The sequence below is a fragment of the Schistocerca gregaria genome, chromosome 3 (genome assembly GCF_023897955.1).
Source record: "Schistocerca gregaria isolate iqSchGreg1 chromosome 3, iqSchGreg1.2, whole genome shotgun sequence".
NCBI lineage: Eukaryota > Metazoa > Arthropoda > Insecta > Orthoptera > Acrididae > Schistocerca > Schistocerca gregaria.
This window is the reverse complement of record NC_064922.1, coordinates 854,134,443-854,155,325: the sequence shown is the minus strand read 5'-3', so window position 1 is coordinate 854,155,325 and position 20,883 is coordinate 854,134,443. Positions and strand designations below refer to the sequence as shown.

At 45.1% G+C, this 20,883-nt stretch overlaps 1 protein-coding gene across 1 annotated transcript in view; it reads right to left on the bottom strand.

Annotated features, from left to right (window-relative positions):
* LOC126355627 (uncharacterized) overlaps positions 1–20,883 on the bottom strand; it is a 791,356-nt gene that overhangs the window by 747,708 nt on the left and 22,765 nt on the right. The gene's annotated exons all lie outside the window — the stretch shown is intronic.

Below are 20,883 nucleotides of genomic sequence, written 5' to 3'. Positions count from 1 at the left end.
AAATGACCTGGGTGACAATCTGAGCAGTTCTCTTAGACTGTTCGCAGATGATGCTGTAATTTGCCGTCTAGTAAGGTCATCCGAAGACCAGTATCAGTTGCAAAGCGATTTAGAAAAGATTGCTGTATGGTGTGTCAGGTGGCAGTTGACGCTAAATAACGAAAAGTGTGAGATGATCCACATGAGTTCCAAAAGAAATCCGTTGCAATTCGATTACTCGATAAATAGTACAATTCTCAAGGCTGTCAATTCAACTAAGTACCCGGGTGTTAAAATTACGAACAACTTCAGTTGGAATGACCACATAGATAATATTGTCGGGAAGGCGAGCCAAAGGTTGCGTTTCATTGGCAGGACACTTAGAAGATGCAACAAGTCCACTAAAGAGACAGCTTACACTACACTCGGTGTGGGATCCTTACCAGGTGGGATTGACGGAGGACATCGAAAGGGTGCAAAAAAGGGCAGCTCGTTTTGTATTATCGCGTTATAGGGGAGAGAGTGTGGCAGATATGATACATGAGTTGGGATGGAAGTCATTACAGCATAGACGTTTTTCGTCGCGGCGAGACCTTTTTACGAAATTTCAGTCACCAACTTTCTCTTCCGAATGCGAAAATATTTTGTTGAGCCCAACCTACATAGGTAGGAATGAGCATCAAAATAAAATAAGAGAAATCAGAGCTCGAACAGAATGGTTTAGGTGTTCGTTTTTCCCGCTCGCTGTTCGGGAGTGGAATAGTAGAGAGATAGTATGATTGTGGTTCGATGAACCCTCTGCCAAGCACTTAAATGTGAATTGCAGAGTAGTCATTTAGATGTAGATGTAGATGAAGAAGTGTTGTTTCATTCTGATCAAACGTATAGAGCAATAACACTTTTGTAATTTAAAGAATACGAGTGGCCCAAGTGCACTGCCAGATTTTCTATATGGTGTGTTATTTACATAAATATTAAATTAGTGCAATATTTCTAAATTATAGCAACGGTGTTCCATTAGATACGATATATTTTACTTTGAGGCTTTATACACTGCACAGCACAAAAGTGTCTGCTAAATTACTTTGTGCTACTCCCTCAGATAAATACTGGAAATATACAGCCCAATAAAACTGACTGGAACTATTTTCCGTTACGTGTATACAGCATCCACGTGCAGTACATAATTTAAAGATCCTGAAATGCTAGGTGCACGTCAATAGAACATAAATTCGGTCAACACCAGTGTATTTACGTTGCTGGAGTTAATAAGTTTTAAAAAACAGCTTGTACAGTATATAATGTTTTCACCGTGGAACGCTGCACACGGCACTCCATTCAAATATTCATCGTTGTAGCGAAAACTTTCGCACATACTAACTACGTACCACTTAACAATCCTTAGTAGAAAGTAAAATTAAATTGCGTTTCATTTACCTGGACGCCCCACCTCTTCTCCAATTTCCTTCCAGAGTGTTTCTTTCCAAATGGAATCACTATATCTCCTATCAGTCATATTATATAGCTCTGAATGAGAACGAACTAATTCAATCAAATACTCGTCGAACTCCATTATCTAAACAAAATAATAAATACAATAGAAAACACCGGAACTTACTTGTAATTAGAATAAATAACAAAGAGAAACTCGGAACTATAAAAAATTTATTCTTACATGTTAGGCACAAGCAAAGTTTTCGAACCACATCTACCTAACCTCACTCTTTCCAAAATATATAAACAGGGGCCGAGTAAAAACATGGAGGCAGTCCTTCGAAAACCAGAGATTTACATCACGTCAACTCACTATCATGACAGGAAACATTCTCCGAAAGAATGCGTGATGTTGACGTGACGGAGACGTTCCGGGACGCTGACGTCGAGTTTGAACACAGCCATTAGAAACACAGGGAAGAATGTTTTGACGTGACGGAGAGGTTCCGTTAAGTGTGAATCGACCTTAACACAACCGCACAACGTCAAAGGTATCGACATGCTTGATACCCACTACTAGCAAAGCGTGCCCTTGCACGACCTATCGCACACAGCAAGACATCCGCTACTGCTCTTACCCCCCTACCTAACTGTCGCAGAGGTTTTTTTTTTCCCTTGGCTCTGAGCACAATGGGACTCAACATCTGAGGCATCAGTCCCCTAGAACTTAGAACTACCTAAACCTAACTAACCTATGGACATCACACACATCCAAGCCCGAGGCAGGATTCGAACCTGCGACTGTAGCGGTCGCGCGGTTCCAGACTGAAGCGCCTAGAACTGCTCGGCCACACCGGCCGGCCCTTGGCTCTTGCCTTGGCACTATTTTTCCTCTGCCCCTCAAACCGCTATCTTTCGTTCGACTTCGACCCAATCTATCTCCAGATGAGTGCGTATTAATGGTTAACCTTAACCAGACGTATGCAAACACCGCAGTACCCACATCCTGCGACACCTAACTTCAGTGAATACTAACCCTTATGCAGAGATGGCAGTAGACCTATTGAGTTGGCCATCATGCCCGAGTGAGCCTGGAGAGGCTCCACCTCTTATACAAAGAAAGCTCCTGACTGGCTGAAAAACCTGTATGTTAAAATTCGTGGTCGGGTGTAGAAGCCGTGTGACCTCTCGGACGGGTGGTGTCTCCATTACGTATTTCTCAAGTCGCCAGTAGCAGATCGTTTGCAAACAACCCCATTGCTGAGTGCATTTCGGAACACTGTGCAAATTCGAAACGCCTCCCGGGAATAGGTGTAGTATTTTGCTCACGTGGGAGGCCTCTACTTTTCTAGCCAATGACTCTGTACTAGATCAGGATAAAGAGTGATCCCAGATTAGACCTTGGGGCCGTTAGCTAGATGGGAGTGGTATGGGCTGAAAGTGACGGACTTCGCTAGTGCCAATTCATGTCCAAGACTTCATTTGTTACCGTGAAAATTTGAGCGTGGTACTTTGAGTGATTATTGCCCTTTAGATTTTGAACTGTGTTCATCTACATCTACATCTACATCCATACTCCGCAATCCACCATACGGTGCGCGGCGAAGGTACCTCGTAACCACAACTAGCATCTTCTCTCCCTGTTCCACTGCCAAACAGAACGAGGGAAAAATTACTGCCTATATGCCCCTGTACGAGCCCTAATCTCACTTATCTTTGTGGTCTTTCCGCGAAATATAATTGGCGGCAGTAAAATTGTACTGCAGTCAGCCTCAAATGCTGGCTCTCTAAATTTCCTCAGTAGCGATTCACGAACAGAACGCCTCCTTTCCTCCAGAGACTCCCGCCCGAGCTTCTGAAGCATTTCCGTAACACTCGCTTGATCATCAAACCTACCAGTAACAAATCTAGCAGCCCGCCTCTGAATTGATTCTATGTCCTCCCTCAATCCGACCTAATTTTGGGGGAAGAGGACCAAACAGCGAGCCCATCGGCGCCATCTGATTATTAGGGATGGATGGGGAAGGAAGTCGGCCGTGCCCTTCACAGGAACCATCCCGGCATTTACCATAGGCATTTAGGGAAGTCACCACTGCGCCACCTCGCTTCAGGGACCAGCAATTTCTTCGTCCTGTAGAGGGCAACTGCGAATGATGTCGAAACGTCTGTTTTATAGTAGTTTTGCTGTTTTATAGTGAAGCGATCAACACTCAACACGATTTTACTGAAATTCCCACTGATCACGGAAGCCTACGCGCTTCTATCGACGATGAACCATGGTATCGTCCCAAATCAGACGTAAGCTCAGGACGCCATGTTTCTACAAGTATTGCCTTTGCTTCGACTAATATAACGCTTGCGATACTCCTCTAGAAGGTTTTAACTCTCTCAATACCAGTTACGTGGTATAAAACTTGTATACGCAAGTGTGGTATGTCTTGACGCACTGCTCCACGTTTTGTCATTCCATTTTCCGAAGTTCAGCTTATGGTGACTTGCGTGAATTACATTTCCACATCAGTTTTTGTAGGCTAAATTTCGGCTGAAGGTAATTCACTGTTTACAACTAGTATGGTTTACTCAGCTATGAATGACAATCTGTGGCGACGCAAGGTTGTTCGACTTTTGACTGTAAAAGAAAAACTAAAGATAACTTCATAATGTTTTCAGCAGATAAAGACATACCAGGTTGGACAACGGTAGATATCCGGTAAGGGAGCGATAGTGAAGTCGCTTACAGAAGCCTACAAGTGATTTCTTTATGAACGCAGAAACTACACTGTGTGGCAAAGAAAAGTCAAGCAACCAGATAGCGAGGAGTAAACGGAATGAAACTTCACAGGTTGGGCGGGTAAATGATACTTCAGCGATTACAAAATAGAGTCAAATTTACAATTAACTTGGGATTATGAGCCTACTTGAGACTGCAACTTGTGTAGGTACATGATGGAAAAAAACCAGGATATCGTAAAGTTAAAATTTATTAAAAAACAAAAAATGGAACAGTGATCAACCACAAGCGTCAGCAAAAACACAATTGTGAATGCGCGGAAGGTGCAGATAAATGAAAAAAAAACATAATTCATTTTTCTTGGTACACGATTTTGTTTCTCAATCTCCCCTATGTGGGAGGACGATGAAGATGTACGGCTAAAAGTATGAAGTATTACGAGTGTTGTGAATTATGTGTGTGTTGGGATAAGACGATATTTAACAACAGTATTACGGCACCGAGCAGGGTGGCGCAGTGGTTAGACACTGGACTCGCATTCGGGAGGACGACGGTTCAATTCTGCGTCCGGCCATCCTGGTTTAGGTTTTCGGTGATTTCCCTAAATCGCTCCAGGCAAATGCCGGGATGGTTCCTTTCAAAGGACACGGTGGACTTCCTTCCTGGTCTTTCCCTAATCCGATGAGACCGATGACCTCGCTGTGTTGTCTCCTTCCCCCAAAACAACCCAACCCAACAGTATTACGTGTTTTTATTGAAGTGGAACCAAGTAAGGAGGATTTTCTTATTTTTGACACGCGCTAGTGTTCTTTAAGTGGGCTGCCTGCATCTACAATTGAAATGTAACAGAGGGAAGTCCGAACAGCCTAAATTAGCACAAGCAGAACATTTCTGACAATGCAATTTTATTACCCTTTAAATTTTTATTTCCATTCATGTGTCTTTTTTTTTTATTAATATGACGCAAACCGCCTCTGGCCTGTACGCACGCACTGATTCAGTTGGGAACGGCGTCGTATAGCCGTTGTGTCCTATCCTGCCACGCGGTATGGCCGCGCAGTCTGGGGTGGCTTGTCACGGTTTGCGCGCCTCCCCCTGTCAGAGGTTCGAGTCCCCCCTTTTGGATGTGTGTGTGTGTGTGTGTGTGTGTGTGTGTGTTTTGTCCTTAGCATAAGTTAGTTTAACAGTGTGTAAGCCTAGGGACCGATGACCTCAGCAGTATGGTCCCTTAGGAACTTACCACAAATTTCCTTATCAAAATGTTCAAATGTGTGCGAGATCTTATGGGACCTAACTGCTAAGGTCATCAGTCCCCAAGCTTACACACTACTTAACCTAAATTATCCTAAGGACAAACACACACACACACACACACACACACACACACACACACACACACACACACACACGCCCGAGGGAGGACTCGAACCTCCGCCGGGACCAGCTGCACAGTCCATGACTGCAGCGCCCCAGAACGCTCGGGTAATCCCGCGCGGAATTTCCTTATCCTGAGGCAGGATGGCCCACAGCTGTTTTAATTGGTCCTTCATGTCCTAAAACAGCGGCTATAGGCTGGCGTTTACGTCAGAGCTGTTCCATCGGAGACAGATCTAGGGACCTCGCTTGCCACTGGAGTACGTAACCATCACGCAGACGCTTCGAAGAGACACGAGCCACGTGGGTAGGAAAATTGTCCTGTTGAAAAATGCCACTGCTATGCTGTCGCATGAGAGACAACACGTGAGAACGCGTGACGTAACGCTGCATCGCCGCAGATTCTTCTATCACTACCCGCGGACCCGATAGCTCCCCACAACATGGGGCCAGCGGTAACGCCGCTTTGACTCCCTCCAAAACATACGAAGACTGGGACCCCTCCAGGGGTAATACAACGCCGTTCACCAGCAATCCATACTTAACGGTAGCGGCACGACTCCAAACGCAGGCGCTTGTGTTGTGGCAGCCTACGCGTGGGACGGCAGTTCCGTAGCCCGGCTCCTGCTTGCCTCCGACCAATGGCGCACTGTGATACTGAGTAATTCAGGGAGTCCATCATGCTGCAGATGGAGAGAAGATGACCGAGGTCGGCGACCACCGAGAGAAACACTGCCCCAAGATCCTACACTGTGTTGGTGCAAGTGATCACGGGAGTGTGGAATGGCTCTGAGCACTATGGGACTGAACATCTGTGGTCATCAGTCCCCTAGAACTTAGAACTACTTAAACCTAACTAACCTAAGGACAACATACACATCCATGCCCGAGGCAGGATTCGAACCTGCGACCGTAGCAGTCGCGCGGTTCGGTAGTGTGGACTTCAAGATGTAAGAATGGTGGGTGGAATTCCTTGCAATAGTGGAAACGCTACTGACGTGGTGCCCAAAGCCTAAAGAATACAGAAGACTACGTTTGCATATCGAGGTACTGCGAGGACGTATACAGTAGGGGAGACAACCATCTACAAGTTAAATGTACCAAAATAAATGCGCAAACGGAGAACAAATTCTGTAGAGTTTGTAGCAGATTAGTAGCTGGGTAATTGGTTTAGGATTTAAACTAGTTTCGTAGTATGTATATATATATTACAAACTATCAGAAATATTTAATTAATACAGAATTTATTACTATCCAAGAAAACGTGATTTGTATTTATGAACAATAAACAAATAAAAATAAATAAATGAAGTCCATTACTTGTTCTCCGACGGCAGGCACAGATGTGAACAGATGACAATGTCCCTGGCGCACGACACAGCAATCTTCATTTGTGGTAAGCAGACGTTGTTAACCAAAACTTTGACGACAAGTATGCCTGCCCTCAGGTTTGCACACAGTCCAACATCGGGCCACTGTCACATCCGAATGTCGCACAAATCTGGATATTGCACGATTCGACGAGCTGCCCAAATCTAGAGTCCCACTGAGGTCCCTCTCAAACACTGTCAGGAGCTGATAACGCTGTCTCACTCGATACGCGACATGCCGATGTCCTTCACAGTGACCACTAAGCATCTGAGGCTGTTCAGGAGCGTTACATACTCTGTCAGTCGTGGTAACCACACCAAATACAAGCAAGCACTACACACACTCGTGGCTGTTTTACCTGTTACAGAATATTGTAACTGTAACCATTTAAATACCTGCCGATAGTCTGTACATGTACGAAGTTACACTGAAATCCCGCCCTGCCTTCTGAGGCTTCACATTTTTCATCAGGCAGTGTACATTAATTCGTTATTGGTCTCAGCTGTGTGTGTTGGCTTGTTTGCGCGCCGTTGCCGGGGGGAGGGGGGGGGGGTGCATTAGTGGTAGGGGGTGGCGGTGGTAGGGGGGGGGTGGGGGTGGAGCGGCCAAATGCACGTCGTTAAACATCGTGGGCTGTTTATCCTGCCCCTTTAAAACCCTGGAAGTAACTTATTAACTGGCAAGATTTCTTACAACTGCAGGCCATACAGTCTTAACTTAAGCAGTAAACAATAGTACTGTATAGAATTTTAATTACGGTGCAGCCTATCGAGCCCTGCAATATACATACCGTACGCGTCGCTGCCGAAAAATGGCTGCTAGCTTTGGCCTAACGTCTGCTACTGGTTCCTGGCGCTGGCGCCGCCAAATATGTCGTACAGGACTTGCAAACGTGTTTACTGAAGATGATGTTGTTGTGGTCTTCAGTCCTGAGACTGGTTTGATGCAACTCTCCATGCTTCTTCATCTCCCAGTACCTACTGCAACCTACATCCTCCTGAATCTGCTTAGTGTATTCATCTCTTGCTCTCCCTCTACAATTTTTACCCTCCACGCTGCCCTCCAATGCTAAATTGGCGATCCGTTGATGCCTCAGAACATGACCTGCCAACCGATCCCTTCTCCTAGTCATGTTGTGCCACAAACTCCTCTTCTCCCCAATCCTATTCAATACCTCTTTATTAGTTATGTGATCTACCCATCTAATCTTCAGCATTCTTCTGTAGCACCACATTTCAAATGCTTCTATTCTCTTCTTGTCTAAACTATTTATGGCCCATGTTTCACTTCCATACATGGCTAAACTCCATACAAATACTTTCACAAACGACTTCCTGACATTTAAATCTATACTCGATGTTAACAAATTTCTCTTCTTCAGAACGCTTTCCTTGCCATTGCCAGTCTACATCTTATATCCTCTCCCTCTCATTTCCTAATCTAATACCCTCAGCATCACCCGACTTAATTCGACTACATTCCATTATCCTCATTTTGCTTATGTTGGTGTTCATCTTATATCCTCCTTTCAAGACAATGTCCATTCCGTTCAACTGCTCTTGCAAGTCCTTTGCTGTCTCTGACAGAATTACAATGTCATCAGCGAACCTCAAAGTTTTTATTTCTTCTCCATGGATTTTAATACCTACTTCAAATTTTTCTTTCGTTTCCTTTACTGCTTGCTCAATATACAGATTGAATAACATTGGGGAGAGGCTACAACCCTGTCTCAATCCATTCCCAACCACTGCTTCCCTTTCATGTCCCTCGGCTCTTATAACTGCCATCTGGTTTCTGTACAAATTGTAAACAGCCTTTCGCTCCCTGTATTTTACCCCTGCCACCTTAAGAATTTGAAAGAGAGTATTCCAGTCAACATTGTCAAAAGCTTTCTCTAAATCTACAAATGCTAGAAATGTAGGTTTGCTTTTCCTTAATCTAGCTTCTAAGATAAGTCGTAGGGTCAGTATTGCCTCACGTGTTCCAATATTTCTACGGAATCCAAACTGACCTCCCCCGAGGTGGGCTTCTACTAGTTTCTCCATTTGTCTGTAAAGAATTCGCCTTAGTATTTTGCAGCCGTGACTTATTAAACTGATAGTTCGATAATTTTCACATCTGTCAACACCTGCTTTCTTTGGGATTGGAATTATTATATTCTTCTTGAAGTCGGAGGGTATTTCGCCTGTCTCATATATCTTGCTCACCAGATGGTACAGTTTTGTCAGGACTGGCTCTCCGAAGGCCGTCAGTAGTTCTAATAGAATGTTGTCTACTCCGGGGGCCTTGTTTTGACTCAGGTCTTTCAGTGCTCTGTCAAACTCTTCACACAGTATCTTATCTCCCATTTCGTCTTCATCTACATCCTCTTCCATTTCCATAATATTGTCCTCAAGTACATCGCCCTTGTATAGACCCTCTATATACTCCTTCCACCTTTCTGCTTTCCCCTCTTTGCTTGGAACTGGGTTTCCACCTGAGCTCTTGATATTCATACAAGTGGTTCTCTTTTCTCCAAAGGTCTCTTGAAGTTTCCTGTAGGCAGTATCTATCTTACCCCTAGTGAGATGAGCCTCAACATCCTTCCATTTGTCCTCGAGCCATCCCTGCTTAGCCATTTTGCACTTCCTGTCGATCTCATTTTTGAGACGTTTGTATTCCTTTTTGCCTGCTTCATTTACTTACTAAAGATATCTAACCGTTTACATTCGCTGAAAACAGATAAATCAATACCTGCAATTAAATTAAACGACTTTACGATAGAAGTGCAAACACTGTTCTTATTTACAGGATGCTAACTGATTTAACGCAAGTCTCGAACAACACATTGCCTTAGAAAATGCATGTAATGTTCTCTATTACGCTCCGTGTTCAGTAATCAGACCATGGAAGCGCGAGAGTGAAACCTATATTGCAGTAACCAGTCAGAATACGAAATCTACCAACTCAGTTTAAACCCAACAAGGAAAACATTGATGCTACTCTGAGGCACGCTGAGGCATGCTGCTAGGTTCAATCAGTACGCCTTTCAAAGATATTTAGTGAACGTGAATGGGAATCTTTGAAGGGCAGAAGGCGACCTTTTCACGAAGCGAGTGAATACGCCGCGACAATTCACACAATTAACTGCCACGAGGCGCCGGCAGTCACACGCCACACGCAGCTTAGTACAGCACACAGAGCAGTGCCGTGCATTCATTTGTATTTCTTCATTCAGTCGACGACGGTGAACAAGAAATTAGGCACAGCACCTTGTTGAACGGTTCGAATGTCTTTTTTTGCAATTTTATCTTCAACACTGCTTTTTATTATTTATTCTTGCGGCATTTCATCGTTGCTGTACATCCATTATACGGCAGTCACCTAGCTTGTATTTTGGTACGAACAGTGAACTTTGCTTTATCGTACATTACGAGCATAAAACGTCTTGGCTCAAATGGATCTCTTACCGCCAACCAGTGGGGCGGGAAGACATTGTAAACGTCAAAAACCGATTGGTTACAGTTACTGAGGACGTTGGAAGAATCAGATTTTGGTGTAGGTCATCCAGTATTATCGAAGATTTCTGACGAACATGATGTTTGTAGATAACTGGTCGCAGAAGCAGTGGAGGTGACAAGAATTGTGTTGGCAATGAGTACCAAGAAATCTACAGCAACTGCAACCAATACTAAATGATGATAATGCTTCGCTAATCCGAGGTCAGGTTTACAGTAACTGCGGCGGCACTAAAACATGCCATCCAAAGGTGTTGTTGTTGTGGTCTACAGTCCTGAGACTGGTTTGATGCAGCTCTCCATGCTACTCTATCCTGTGCAAGCTTCTTCATCTCCCAGTACCTACTGCAACCTACATCCTTCTGAATCTGCTTAGTGTACTCATCTCTCGGTCTCCCTCTACGATTTTTACCCTCCACACTGCCCTCCAATGCTAAATTTGTGATCCCTTGATGCCTCAAAACATGTCCTACCAACCGATCCCTTCTTCTAGTCAAGTTGTGCCACAAACTTCTCTTCTCCCCAATCCTATTCAATACCTCCTCATTAGTTACGTGATCTATCCACCTTATCTTCAGTATTCTTCTGTAGCACCACATTTCGAAAGCTTCTATTCTCTTCTTGTCCAAACTAGTTATCGTCCATGTTTCACTTCCATACATGGCTACACTCCAAACAAATACTTTCAGAAACGACTTCCTGGTAAATAAATCTATATTCGATGTTAACAAACTTCTCTTCTTCAGAAACGCTTTCCTTGCCATTGCCAGTCTACATTTTATATCCTCTCTACTTCGACCATCATCAGTTATTTTACTTCCTAAATAGCAAAACTCCTTTACTACTTTAAGTGTCTCATTTCCCAATCTAATTCCCTCAGCATCACCCGATTTAATTGGACTACATTCCATTATCCTCGTTTTGCTTTTGTTGATGTTCATCTTATATCCTCCTTTCAAGACACTGTCCATTCCGTTCAACTGCTCTTCCAAGTCCTTTGCCGTCTGTGACAGAATTACAATGTCATCGGCGAACCTCAAAGTTTTTACTTCGTCTCCATGAATTTTAATACCTACTCCAAATTTTTCTTTTGTTTCCTTTACTGCTTGCTCAATATACAGATTGAATAACATCGGGGAGAGGCTACAACCCTGTCTCACTCCTTTCCCAACCACTGCTTCCCATTCATGCCCCTCGACTCTTATTACTGCCATCTGGTTTCTGTACAAATTATAAATAGCCTTTCGCTCCCTGTATTTCACCCCTGCCACCTTTAGAATTTGAAAGAGAGTATTCCAGTCAACATTGTCAAAAGCTTTCTCTAAGTCTACAAATGCTAGAAACGTAGGTTTGCCTTTTCTTAATCTTTCTTCTAAGATAAGTCGTAAGGTCAGTATTGCCTCACGTGTTCCAACATTTCGACGGAATCCAAACTGATCCTCCCCGAGGTCCGCATCTATCAGTTTTTCCATTCGTCTGTAAAGAATTCGCGTTAGTATTTTGCAGCTGTGACTTATTAAACTGATAGTTCGGTAATTTTCACATCTGTCAGCACCAGCTTTCTTTGGGATTGGAATTATTATATTCTTCTTGAAGTCTGAGGGTATTTGGCCTGTCTCATACATCTTGCTCACCAGCTGGTAGAGTTTTGTCATGACTGGCTCTCCCAAGGCCGTCAGTAGTTCTAATGGAATGTTGTCTACTCCGGGGGCCTTGTTCCGACTCAGGTCTTTCAGTGCTCTGTCAAACTCTTCACGCAATATCGTATCACCCATTTCGTCTTCATCTACATCCTCTTCCATTTCCATAATATTGTCCTCAAGTACATCACCCTTGTATAAACCTTCTATATACTCCTTCCACCTTTCTGCCTTCCCTTCTTTGCTTAGAACTGGGTTGCCATCTGAGCTCTTGATATTCATACACGTGGTTCTCTTCTCTCCAAAGGTCTCTTTAATTTTCCTGTAGGCAGTATCTATCTTACCCCTAGTGAGATAAGTCTCTACATCCCTACATTTATCCTCTAGCCATCCCTGTTTAGCCATTTTGCACTTCCTCTCGATCTCATTTTTGAGACGTTTGTATTCCTTTTTGCCTGCTTCATTTACTGCATTTTTATATTTTCTCCTTTCATCAATTAAATTCAATATTTCTTCTGTTACCCAAGGATTTCTAGCAGCCCTCGTCTTTTTACCTACTTTATCCTCTGCTGCCTTCACTACTTCATCCCTCAGAGCTACCCATTCTTCTTCTACTGTATTTCTTTCCCCTATTCCTGTCAATTGTTCCCTTATGCTCTCCCTGAAACTCTGTACAACCTCTGGTTCTTTCAGTTTATCCAGGTCCCATCTCCTTAATTTCCCAAATTTTTGCAGTTTCTTCAGTTTTAATCTACAGGTCATAACCAATAGATTGTGGTCAGAGTCCACATCTGCCCCTGGAAATGTCTTACAATTTAAAACCTGGTTTCTAAATCTCTGTCTTACCATTATATAATCTATCTGATACCTTTTAGTATCTCCAGGGTTCTTCCACGTATACAACCTTCTTTCATGATTCTTAAACCAAGTGTTACCTATGACTAAGTTGTGCTCTGTACAAAATTCTACTAGGCGGCTTCCTCTTTCATTTCTTAGCCCCAATCCATATTCACCTACTATGTTTCCTTCTCTCCCTTTTCCTACACTCGAATTCCAGTCACCCATTACTATTAAATTTTCGTCTCCCTTCACTATCTGAATAATTTCTTTTATTTCATCGTACATTTCTTCAATTTCTTCGTCATCTGCAGAGCTAGTTGGCATATAAACTTGTACTACTGTAGTAGGTGTGGGCTTCGTATCTATCTTGGCCACAATAATGCGTTCACTATGCTGTTTGTAGTAGCTTACCCGCATTCCTATTTTCCTATTCATTATTAAACCTACTCCTGCATTACCCCTATTTGATTTTGTGTTTATAACCCTGTAATCACCTGACCAGAAGTCTTGTTCCTCCTGCCACCGAACTTCACTAATTCCCACTATATCTAACTTTAACCTATTCATTTCCCTTTTTAAATTTTCTAACCTACCTGCCCGATTAAGGGATCTGACATTCCACGCTCCGATCCGTAGAACGCCAGTTTTCTTTCTCCTGATAACGACATCCTCTTGAGTAGTCCCCGCCCGGAGATCCGAATGGGGGACTATTTTACCTCCGGAATATTTTACCCAAGAGGATGCCATCATCATTTAATCATACAGTAAAGCTGCATGTCCTCGGGAAAAATTACGGCTGTAGTTTCCCCTTGCTTTCAGCCGTTCGCAGTACCAGCACAGCAACGCCGTTTTGGTTAATGTTGCAAGGCCAGATCAGTCAATCATCCAGACTGTTGCCCCTGCAACTACTGAAAAGGCTGCTGCCCCTCTTCAGGAACCACACGTTTGTCTGGCCTCTCAACAGATACCCCTCCGTTGTGGTTGCACCTACGGTACGGCCATCTGTATCGCTGAGGCACGCAAGCCTCAAAGGTACTACTAAACATACTGGGGATGGACAAAAGTATGGGTACTCCGCATTAAATGCGTGCTTGAACCTAAATGCTGCTCGTTGCCAAGATCGCAGGTGGTGCTGTTGTATTTGACCACCAACTTGACCTGTGCTGTGACCTCAACACGTTGCAAGTGTCACTCATAGCCAGAATAGTGTTGTTGTAGTTGTGAGTGCATTATGTGGGAACCCAGTGCATTCAAACCTAATGTGAGGTGGAAAGTAATCTACCTCTGAAGCAAGGGCAAAATCCACCAAGGGTTCAGAAGATTTGTTTTGTGCGCTCCCTAAAATGAGTGCAGGACAACGCCAGACAAAATACTCAAGCGTCTGAGCTAAACTACCAGTGACGAAGCAGAGATTCAAAGAAAAGGACTGCAATATGCGATGTCATTGTTCATGATGTAAGTGCCGGTCTGCTGTCTGAACTGTGTGACTGATGCGGTATGGGGTGGTTGTCCCTATCGCCTTTCCCTCGCTCACAGGAAATTACACACACCTACTGATATACGGTACCTGGAAGGTAAAGGTGTCTGACTACCGCTACTCTCAGTAGGTGTTTCATCGCCTAATGGATAGCTTCATTTAACGTAAATTTAATGCAAATTGTATGGTGGGTACTTATATAATGAAAGTAGCCGAAGTGCTTGCTGTTTCAAGAGGCACCATATCAAAGATTTATACCCCGTACTGCGAAATCGGAAAAAAAACGTCCGCTAAGTCTCAAGGCGGAAGAAAGTACGTCTTTCAGTGTGACAGTCAGACGCAAAAGACGATTGCGACGAAAGTAGCAGGATGACATCTGCAAAATTCACTGCAGATCTGAACGTCGAGCTCGCAGATCCTGTCAGTTCAAAAACAACACGAAGGGAGCTCCATAAGCAGGGAATTGCAGGGCGAGCTGGAATTCCAAAACCACTCATCAGTGATTACAATGCCCGCAACAGGAAAACGCGGTGCCAAAGCCGTAAGACGTGGACAATGCACCAATGGTAAATTGTCTTTTGGTCGGATGAGTCTCATTTCATACCACACCACTGGCCATTAAAATTGCTACACCACGAAGATGACGTGCTACAGACGCGAAATTTAACCGACAGGAAGAAGGTGCTGTGATATGCAAATGATTAGCTTTTTCAGAGCATTCACATTAGGTTGGCGCCGGTGGCGACACCTACAACGTGATGACATGAAGAAAGTTTCCAACCGATTTCTCATAACATAACATCAGTTGACCGGCGTTGCCTGGTGAAACGTTGTTGTGATGCCTCGTGTAAGGAGGAGAAATGCCTACCATCACGTTTCCGACTTTGATAAAGGTCGGATTGAAGTCTATCGCGATTGCGGTTTATCGTACCGCGACATTGCTGCTCGCGTTGGTCGAGATCCAATGACTGTTGGCAGAATATGGAATCGGTGGGTTTAGGAGGGTAATACGGAACGCCGTGCTGGATCCCAAACCGCCTCGTATCACTAGCAGTCGAGATGACAGGCATATTACCCGCATGGCTGTAACGGATCGTGCAGCTACGTCCCGATCCCTGAGTCAACAGATGCGGACGTTTGCGAGACAATAACAATCTGCACGAACAGTTCCACGACGTTTGCAGCAGCATGAACTATCAGCTCTGAGACCATGGCTGCGGTTACCCTTGGCGCTGCATCGCAGACAGGAGCGCCTGCGTTGGCGTACGCAACGACGAACCTGGGCGCACGAAAGGCAAAAAGTCATTTTTTCGGATGAATCCAGGTTCTGTTTACAGCATCATGATGGTCGCATCCGTGTTTGGCGACATGGCGGTGAACGCACGTTAGAACCGTGTATTCGTCATCGCGATACTAGAGTATCACTCGGCGTGATGGTATAGGGGGCCATTGGTTCCACGTCTCGGTCACCTCTTGTTCGCATTGACGGCACTTTGAACAGTGGACGTTACATTTGAGATGTGTTACGACCCGTGGCTCTACCCTTCATTCGATCCCTGCGAAACCCTACATTTCCGCAGGATAATGCACGACCGCGTGTTGCAAGTCCTGTACGGGCCTTTCTGAATACAGAAAATGTTCGACTGCTGCCCTGCCCAGCACATTCTCCTTATCTCTCACCAACTGAAAAGTCTGGTCAATGGTGGCCGAGCAACTGGCTCGTCACAATACGTCAGTGTAATGAAATGTCGTGTGACGAGGGCCTCCCGTCGGGCAGACCGTTCGCCTGGTGCAAGTCTTTCGATTTGACGCCACTTCGGCGACTTGCGCGTCGATGGGGATGAAACGATGATGATTAGGACAACACAACACCCAGTCCCTGAGTGGAGAAAATCTGCGACCCAGCCGGGAATCGAACCGGGGCCCTTTGGATTGACAGTCTGTCGCGTTGACCACTCAGCTACCGGGGCGGACACAATACTCCAGTCACTACTATTGACGAACTGTGGTATCGTGTTGAAGATGCATGGCCAGCTGTACCTGTAGACGCCATCCAAGCTCTGCTTGACTCAATGCCCAGGCGTATCAACGCCGTTATTACGGCCAGAGGTCGTCGTTGTGGGTACTGATTTCTCAGGATCTATGCACCCAAATTGCGTGAAAATGTAATCACGTGTCAGTTCTAGTATAATATATTTGTCCAATAAATATCCGTTTATCATCTGCATTTCTTCTTGGTGTAGCTATATTAATGGCCAGTAGTGTATTTCCAACTTTGGGGCAAGTTTACGTCCAAAAAGCGAAGCATGGTGGGCGTTGGGTGATTTGGGCAGCCATATCGTATAGTGTATGGGCCCCAAGCTTACTCTGCAAGGTTGCATTACTGTCCAGGATATGTGACCATTTTCGTTGATCAGCTGCATCCCGCGGTACAATGTTTGTTCCCGAATAGTGATGCCGTGTTCCAAGAAGTTAGGGCTTCTGTTCACACAGTTCGCGTCGAACATGAATGGCCATGTGAGCACGAGGCTGAACTGTCTTATCTCCCCTGGCCATCACAGTCACCAAGTCCCAATGTTACTGAGCCTTTGTGCTCTGCTTTGGAGAGAAGGGTACTTGAGCGCTATCCGCCTTCATCATCATTACCTAAACTTGCCACTATTTTGCAGGAAGAGTAGTATAACGATGGTAAACAATAAAAACCTTCACCTGTCTGTGAAAACCTTGTACTCCCAAAACCAGTAATTCCACTATCAGAGAGAGATTTGAAAGTGCAAGGATTTCTGTTATCTGCCAATAATGAGGCTTCTAATAATAAAAAAAAAAATGGTTCAAATGGCTCTAAGAACTATGGGACTTAACATCTGAGGTCATCAGTCCCCTAGACTTAGAACTACTTAAATCTAACGACATGACACACATCCATGCCCAAGGCAGGATTCGAACCTGCGACCGCAGCAGCAGTGCGGTTCACGACTAAACCGCCTAGAACCGCTCGGCCACAGCGGCCGGCGCTTCTAATAAGTTACACATGTAGAAACTTTATATTTTCTAAGAAACCGTTTTTGCTTCTCCTGTTAAATTTAACAAAATGGCATTACGAGGTTCTCTTTGCCTACCACAGATAAGATTCCTTTGAAATACAGGAAATGTATTTATCTAATCCGAGGTTACTGGCAGCTGTTTTCAACGTAATGGTTTTCCCGAGCCATATTAGACACGGTAAACGGTTGTGTTCTTGCTGTCTCCATATTTTTTTCTCCAACCACAGTGGTGGATCGTGTGGCTACCTGCGCCTTCGTATCAGCCGAAGTGTTAAAAACATGAGACCGGGACTGCGGCTCGTATCTGCCGCTTATCACAGTCGGCCGCTGTAACCATTAGGCCTGCCGCAAACTTTCGCTGCCACTGGTGTTTCCGCCAGAGGAGCTTTAGAGAACCAGTATCTACGACAGGCTGCAGAACGCTTCTATGGCTTCCGACATCCGCGGCGTTTAGGGCCGCACACTTGGAATGAGGGAGAGCAGGGCTCCATTTACGAGCGGGAGAAGAAGGTGGAATTACGAGCGATACCGATACACAGCATTCCACACCACGCACTCTACAGTGACTTGCTGAGTGTGTACGTGGACGGCGAGGAGCATGTGAAGGGAAACGCGCGAATAACAGAGCACTTAGGCCAATGTGCAGCTCGTTTCGTATCAGATAGGCATCATGCTAACACCTGGGGCACCAAAACAAAAGAAAATTTACACGATTCGCAGACAAAAGACGTAGCTGATCTCCTATCCCAACGTAAGGTGACGCGAAGAGTACTCTACCTCTGAAGCAAGTGCAAGATCCACTAGGGGTTCTAAAATGAAAGCCGGACAACACCAGAGAAAACAGTCACACATCTGAGCTACACTACTTCTGATGAAGCACAGATTCAAACAAAAGGACTGCAATATCCGATATCAATGTTCACGATGTAAGTGCTGGCCTCTTTTTGAACTGTGCGACTGATGCGGTATCGGGGTATTTTGCCCGTCGCCTTTCCTTCTCATACAGGAAGTTCCACACACCTGCTGATATGCCATCACTGGAATGTAAACTATTTGACTAGTAGTCCTGGTCCGCGTTTCATCGCCTAACTGATAGCTTAATTTCACGACAGGGCGGGGTTGGATGGGGGGGGGGGGGGGGCGAGGTTCAGTGGGAAAGTTACAAAACAAAATACGGAGAAATATACACCGAAGCGCCAACACTGGTATAGGAATGCGTATTCAAATATAGAGATATGTAAAGAGGCAGAATACGGTGCAGTGGCCGGCAACGCGTATGTATAGACAAGTGTCTGGTGCAGTTGTTATCAAGATTTTAAGCGAGTGTGAACGTGATGTTACAGTCGGCGCACGAGCGATGGAACACAGCATCTCAGAGGTAGCGATGAAGTGGCGATTTTCCGGTACGACCATTTCCACGAGTGTACCACGAATATCAGGAATCAGGTAAAACATCACATCTCCCACATTGATGCGGACGGAAAAAGATCCTGCAAGAACGGGCTCAACGGTGATTGAAGAGAATCGTTCGACGTGATTGAAATGCAACCCTTCTGCAAATTGCTGCAGATTCCAATGCTGGGCCACCAACAAGTGTCAGTGTGTGAACCATTCAATGATACATCATCAATATGGGCTTCGGAGCCGAAGGCCCACTCTTGTGCCCTTGATGACTGTAAGACACAAAGCTCTACGCCTCGCCTCGGCCCGTCGACACCGACATTGGACTGTTGTTGATTCGAAACATTTTGCCTAGTCGGACTAGTGTTGTTTCAAATTGTATCGAGCGGATGGACGTTACGGGTATGGAGACAACCGCATGAATCCATGGACCCTGCATGACTGTTGAAGCTGGCGGAGGTTCTGTAATGGTGTGGGGCGTGTGGAGTAGGAGTGATATGGGACCCCTGATACGTCTAGATACGACTGACAGGTGACACGTACGTAAGTATCTTGTCTGACCACCTCCATCCATCCACGTGCATTGTTCATTCCGACAGTCTTGGGCAATTCCAGCGGGACAATGCGACACCCACACGTCCACAATTGTTGCAGAATGGCTCCAGGAACACTCTTCTCTGAGTTTCAACACTTCCGCTAGTCACTAAACTCCCCAGACATGAACACTATTGAGGGTATCTGACGTGCCCCCCCCCCCTTGTACTCTTACGAATGTGTGGACAGCCCTGCAGCATTCATGGTGTCAATCCCCTCCAGCACTACTTCAGACATTAGTCGAGACCATGCATGTCGTGTTGAGGCACTTCTGCATGCTCGCAGGGACATGCCTATATTAGGCATGTGTACCAGTTTCATTGGCTCTTCAGCGCATATTGCAGTAAAATACAGGAATTTGAGGTAGCCCTATCACAAGTTTTCTAACATGCAATCACAAATCTTAGTTACTTGGTACGAAGCCACCATGCTCGCGAATTAACATAAAAAACTAGATCAAAACAACTAAGTTAAACGAGATTACGTCCAGTCCTGAGAGAGCGAGGAACGGTTAAGATGCTATGCACGACATACGTATGACGAAAACAGGAGCAGGGGCCGAACGACGAAGCTTGTCTCATTACGATTTGTGAGGAAGCGATGCCGGGTGCAAGCGGTGTAATTGCCCGGTAGCAACCAACTTGACTAATGCAAGCTTCCGAATGCGAATCATGCTGATCTGCGCGGACGGCCCTAACACAAGGCCACTCCCGGGGTGATCAGGGACAACGCTTCAATAACAAAACTGCGGTAACTTCCGCAAGACTACTGTCAGCGAAGTGAAGGCGACCGAGATCAGAAGCGGAGCGACCTGGAGCGTGGCTCTGTGGTGTTGTTTGTAAACTTGCGCACGGCACCGCGGTGTGCGTCCGCCATTCATAAGTAGGTCCGAGTAGCCAACACGACAGCGGGAGGGGTCGAACCGTCGGTGCAGCCTCTCTTTGCCTCTCAGATTGGGACATCTCTTTGGGAGCGAATTCCCCGAACGAGGGAAACTGGTATGCCTAAACGCTACCGCGTGGCTTCACCATGTATTCCAACGTAACGGCCAGAAACTCTTGTACAGGAAATTCGCCATTTTTAACCTTTGCTACATTGATCAAATGGTGAATGTGAAATTCATTCTGCTGCCTCCATTTGACGATCCTCCATTTAAACAGTCCTTTGGTGATACACACTGACTGGAGAAGATTACTCTAACTGCATAAAATGATGCAGACTGGTGACTTATCAGTAACTCAACCGTTCGACCTCAGATTACCGTCAATGAGTTCGAAGCTTTGTAGATAACTCGAATCTGTGGCTGGAATTATGAAACATTTTATTTGTCCCTCTCTTTCTTACTTTCTCTCTCTCTTTCTTTGTGAAGGGGACTGTCCACTACAGCCGTGGCGGGCGCGCCCTGGACGTTTTATGTCCTCGAATGGTGTGTCTGCGTTGCAAGGAGACGTGGAAATAATGAAAGTGTGACAGGGAGGTGAGGTTAAATATGGAAATTTGT